Source organism: Clupea harengus, chromosome 8 (assembly GCF_900700415.2).
Source record: "Clupea harengus chromosome 8, Ch_v2.0.2, whole genome shotgun sequence".
Classification (NCBI taxonomy): Eukaryota; Metazoa; Chordata; class Actinopteri; order Clupeiformes; family Clupeidae; genus Clupea; species Clupea harengus.
In genome coordinates this window covers 11084075-11090074 of record NC_045159.1, presented here as the reverse complement: position 1 = coordinate 11090074, position 6000 = coordinate 11084075, and the positions used below count along the sequence as shown (strand labels likewise).

Sequence of the window (6000 nt, the reverse complement as noted above, 5' to 3'; positions counted from 1 at the left end):
TATTCTTCGTTTGATGTGTCGGCTAAGGAGACGCTCGAAAACCAAACAAACGTTCCGCGCTTAGTTAATGTTTCCCCACCACTGTTTGCCCATTAAGACAGTGAAGACCAGATAAGGGAAAAGATGGCTTTGCGATGGCTATTAAAACTACTCGCCGCAAGAAAACTTCAAAAGCCGTTAAATGACCATTAGCGGAGAGGAGGTGGCTAGTCGGTGCATGGCGATGCATGACAACAGTGCAACACAGTGGAGAGAAAAACAGACAAGTGTGTGTGTGTGTGTGTTTCAGTGTGTGTGTGTGTGTGTGTGTGTGTGTGTGTGTGTGTGTGTGTGTGTGTGTGTGTGTGTGTGTGCACGCTCGTGTGCGTGTGTTGCTTTGAGATGAGAAAGCTGGAGACCGATGCTTTATTTAGTCTAAAGAGGACGGGAGTTTGTCAGGCAGAGATGACAGCCATCTGCCGCATACTCCTGATCCTCAGAGACGTGCTTCTTTGAGGGAGTCAAAAGACAAGAGAGAAGAAAGAAAGAAAGAAAGAGAGAGAGAGGGAGGGAGAGAGAGAGAGAGAGAGAAAGAGAGAGAGGCAAAACCTTGCAGAAAGCAGCCCAATTAAGCGAGCATTCCGTCAAGGCATAGCTCGATAAGATATTATCCGTTAATAAATGCTCTGTTCGCCTATGCTAACAGATTAACAGAGTTTAATTCAAGACATTTCCTGAATCTAAAGCCCTTTCAACACAGTCCACTTAATGAGAAAAAAAGATGACAATTACTTTCAAAGGGACTGAAATGTGAATAATTACCTTTATTTACATTTAATTACAAAATGACATTTCAAAATCCCATGACAGTTGGTATCAAGGGGGGTCAAGATGCCTCAGCAGAGAGTAGAGCGGAGATGCTGATGAAAAAAAATCTAATTTCAGCCCTGGCCTTTTTCATTTAATCACGGAATTGAACAGTCAATAATCTTATTCCCCAATTGTGTGAACGCAGGCACAGCCCCCCTCCTTCCCAAGGGAGTGGGTCCAGTCATCAATCCCCCCCCCCCGCTCTCTTTCTCTCTCTATGTATTTCTCCTAAACCACATTACATTACACCATTAGATTGTATTACATTACCTTGCATTCAATTACACAACATTGCTCTGCATGACATGCCTGTTTGTCAAGAGGGAATTTTGACGTATGGAGAGTAGTCTATCGCATATATGTGTGTGTGTGTGGGTGTGAGCGTGCGTATGTGCGTGTGTGAGGAGAAAGACAAAATAAATGGACAAATGCACATAGCTGAAATGGTGTTTTGCTGGGAGAGAATCCTTATCACCTCTGCAGCCTCAGTAATTTGTCTTATTTGCCCACTCTTCCTCTCTTGCCCCCGGCTTTCCCCACTCTTCCTCTCTACCAATGCAGCAGGCCGTTTGAAATCTGTGTTATTTTCTTCCCTCGTGCTGATCAGCAGCAGAAAGAAAAGGGCATTGGCCAGTGGGCTTCCTTATTGAAATGAGGACACACAAAGCCAAAAGCCTGCAGAAGGAAGACAATGCAAAGCAGCACTGTAAGCAAACAACTAATCCACACATGACTAATTGCAAAGAGAGAGAGAAAGATATATATATATATATATATATATATATATATATATATATACACACACACACACACACACACACACACACACACACACACACACACACACACACACACACACACACACACACACAGAGAGAGAGAGAGAGAGAGGAAAATAAAAAGGAGAAAGCATTTGCATGGACAGACATTTTGGAGACAACAAAGGGAATGGTGTCCAAATGTTGTCAAGGTTGCATGTGGCCGCTCATCTGTGTGTCAGAAGGGTTTTATTTACACCCACTAAACTCTTCTCTTTTAACCATGAAATTAGGAATATGCACTGGTTTTGATTAAGGAGAAATTCTCTCTTTTTCTCTCTCCCCTTTTTCCCTCTTTGACCTTCCTCGCATCGCTCACAGGAAGAAGAGGATTGTCTTCTGGCCATTGCAGGCTAAATCCTGCCCCAAGTGTGAGAAGTAAGCAGAGAGTAAAAGCGACTTGGCCAGTGCGCAGAAAGCGGACTTTTCATTTTTATGTTGAATGTCCTAAACCTGTGGCTGATCGTGTAATCAACACATCGTCACCGCCCTCTAACCATAATGGCTGCGCCCGATATCATTCAATCATGTGCGCAATTGAGAGGACTGACGTTGGGTTTAGTAATCAGGAAAAAGATATACAGTACATGCTATTAAGGTGTCCTCAAACAGAGAGATGATACAGGGCAGTCATTTTACACCACTTAAATAAAAAAGATTATGTAGCAGGCATCTACATGCAGGGAAATGGATGAAGTGATGAAGCAATGGCGAGTCATAAAAAGGCAAACAAAAGTGAATGTTGTTTTTAACAGGGTACAAATGAGCAAAAGTGGTGCTTATAATAGTGATTCTATTGCTTCTGGAACCTGCTATTTCATCGCAAAAAAACGATGTACGCCGTCCCCCGCGGTTTATGTCAAAACGGAATACGTAACCAGTCACTCCTTGTGCTTCTCCTCCCACAATTTGACACCATGCCATGTTTGTTGGCGCGTGTTGCGACGAAATGACGCCTAAATCGGGGCGCTAACACGTTGGTACGTCTGGCCCACTGAGAGCACCCTCTCCAGATCACCTCACCAGTCTCCCAGCCGGTGGAGCGGCTACTGTCCGACCTCCCTGCACCTCTTCCAGCAGGCCTGGCTACACTCCTGCCCACAATCACACCGCCTCACAGTCAGAGGGGGCTTCAGCTTCCTGGATGTGGACTGCGGCTCGTTTTATCCACACAGCTGGACAAATAGCCCAGTGTGCCGTGTGGGTAAAGATCACGTTATGTAAAATGGTTGAATAAATGCATGATTGTTAGCCTAATGGTTCCCTGATATCTAACTGCAGCTCACAATACATACATGCAGGCATGTTCACACAAACACAACCCTCACACGCAGACACGTGTCTATATTTGTACAGCGTGATTGGGTTGAAATGAGATCTGACATGAACTGACTCGTCAGCTCGTCAAGTTAGGACTTATACGTATACTATGCACACACACACAAACACACACACACACACACACACACACACACACACGGCCCATGCATACGTGTGCCCATTTTACCCCTTCAGGATATTAAACACAGATGCTGAAATGTCAAATTAGGGCAGAATCAATCTCTACATTGACACTGGTTGACATTAATGGGGGGAGGGAGGGAGGGCCCCTGTATGCCCAACACCCTGCAGCAGTATAAGCACCAGCTAGGAGAGGGCTCACCACACCACACAGATGGGGGCTCCTCCACAGGGCATGGAAATGGAGGCCCAACAGGAGAAGGAGGCAGATGCAGACGGCACACAGGTGCAGGCCTGATCTGGCTCAGGTTCGGCCCAGAGTCGGCTTGTTTCTAGGGAGACACGAAGCCCTGTGCGGACCGACGGACAGCTGCATCGTTTTCACCCCACATGAATGATCATCAGCACTTCGAAAGTCACTCAGCCGTGTTTCCGGCCGCACAGGGAAAATCAGGGGGACAGAGGGAATGTGAGAGAGGAAAGATAGAGAGAGAGAGAGATAGAGAGGGAGAGAGAGAGGGAGAGGGGACGATGTCTGCTCTCAAAATCCCAGAGCTGACACACACTGTGACATTTCACTTTTGCCGACTCCATGGGTTCACTTGTACTTGTGTAACTACTTGGCTCAGACTGGACATGAAGCCACGTGAGCAGAAAAGATTTCATAACGGCAAACGAGAGAGAAAGAGAGAGAGAGAGAGAGAGAGAGAGAGAGAGAGAGGGAGGGAGAGAGAGAGATGTGACAAGACAGGAAGACTGACACAGAGAGATGAAAAGATAGTAGTCAGAGGGAGGACCAAAAGGCAGCGAGCAGCAGCAGCAGCGGTGTGCAGCAGACAGTGGCCTTTGTGCATGTTCTTGGATCGCTGCGGAGTGCGGTTGGCGCTGATGCTGAGCTCAACTCCCTCCCGCTCCAGCTCCTGACGAAGCGAGCAAATTGTGCTAATTTGGCGGGGTCGTGCGTGCGCCAGTGTGAGCTGCCAAGCGCTCGCCGTCATAAATAACAGCGGGATTAGAGCGCAGCCAGTCTCACACACACACACACACACACACACACACACACACACACAGGCAGGCCATAGGCCCCAGGCCAGCAGCCCGTCTGCCTGCCGCTGTACAGAGCAGACAGCAAACAATGAGAAAATACAACGCTGGTAATCACTCCCAGATGCTGCAAACCTGCCCTCCCCTTCCCCCATCACTCACACACACACACACACACCACACACACACACACACACACACACACACACACACACACACACACACACACACACAGAGAGAGAGAGAGAGAGAGAGAGAGAGAGACATACACACCCATACATACATACATACATACATACATACATACATACAATTCTTGCTGCCTGAGATCTCTGCAGTTTCACAGGGGCTTGGGAGCGCAGTGGTTTTTGGGGGGCCAGGCATGGGTGTGTGTGCGTGTGTGTGTGAGTCTGTGCATGTGTGGGTGGGTGCATAGGGTTAGGGGGTCGGCGACTGATGAGCAGGGCTGACGCGGGAGAACAAATTGGGGTGACCCCGTAATTGGAAGCATTTCGGGGCTCCGTTGCGTTTCCCTTTGTAAATCCCCCACACTCTGAAACAAAAAGGGGGAACAAGGAGGTGGGGGTGGGGGGGTGGGGTACACACGAGAAAATCAGAGCTGGCCCCTCTTGTCAATTGTGTAGCATATGACTGCTGGCTGATGAGAAACAGCTGGTTGGCTCCCCCCATAACACACCCCCCCCTCTTCCTCTTGTACTGCTCCCCTCTATGTAACTGTTCTAACACACGTGTGGAACACACAGCGTACACACACACCGTAGGAAGACTGTGAGAGCACTTTACTGCAATCACAGAGATGGTGTGGGGTGGAGATGTTGGGTGGGGTTGAACACACTGATCCTTACTCCAGTGTTTCACAGAGCCATTCATTCTTTTTCATTTATGTTGCAACAGACATTCCTCAAGGGAAAGTATTTACGGTTCTGGTTTTTCCCATTCTTTAGTACTTTTCTATTCGGTGTGTGTTGATTCAACATCTTCATCCCGTCTCGCTTCATGAATCATCCTCGCTGTGCCGTAATGGAGCTCTCCGTCTTTCTTCATCTCTCAGTTTTGGACATGAATTTGGATTGTCTTTCCGTCTTTGGAACGCTGTAAGGGAAATCTGTCTGCTTTCAAATTCCTAGGAGTTCTGTTGGTCAACCCCTTAAGACAAGACGTGCCAGAGCTCAAGGGCTTATGAAGAGGGGAAGAGAGAGACGAAACGCTACGAGACGGCTAAAAGAAAGAAGGACAGGGGGGAAAAAAGGAAGAGAATAGGGGAAGGCTCGGTGGACGGTCGATTTTGGCAGTGAGAGAGAGCTCCCATATTGAAGCCATTCACAGCTAGCCTGCAGGTTAGTCTGCTAGGTCCCAAATCTCCTACTTTTCAATCTCTATCCTCTCTCTCTGTCTCTTTCTCTGTCTCTGTCTCTTTCTCTCTCCCTCTCTCTCTCCATCTGATCCCTGCCTCTAGCGTTCAATCCCACAGCCCACTTCAAAGCAGAAGCCCCTGGCCACGGTGCCTTAACGCCAGATTTGCCCCCACCTCCCTCGAAGGGGTCACGAAGAACGGCCCCCTCCTGAGGAAGAGCAGTCCTGAAGGGGTGGGGGCGGTGGATGGGAAGAGAGAGAGAGCGAGAGAGAGAGAGAGAGAGAGAGAGAGAGAGACAGAGAGAAAAGAAAGAGGAAAATTATGTGTAATGTTTTTAATTCTGTTAGTTTCTTTGTTGTCACACATTGTTGCATGTAAAGAGAGTAACAAAGAGGGAGACAGAGAGAGACTCTGAGACAAAGAGAGAGAGAGGGGGAGAAGTGGAGAGGTGGC

At 47.9% G+C, this 6000-nt stretch overlaps 1 protein-coding gene across 3 annotated transcripts in view; it reads right to left on the bottom strand.

Moving 5' to 3' along the window:
* Positions 1-6000, bottom strand: part of LOC105901022 (roundabout homolog 1-like) — a 184035-nt gene that overhangs the window by 45181 nt on the left and 132854 nt on the right. The gene's annotated exons all lie outside the window — the stretch shown is intronic.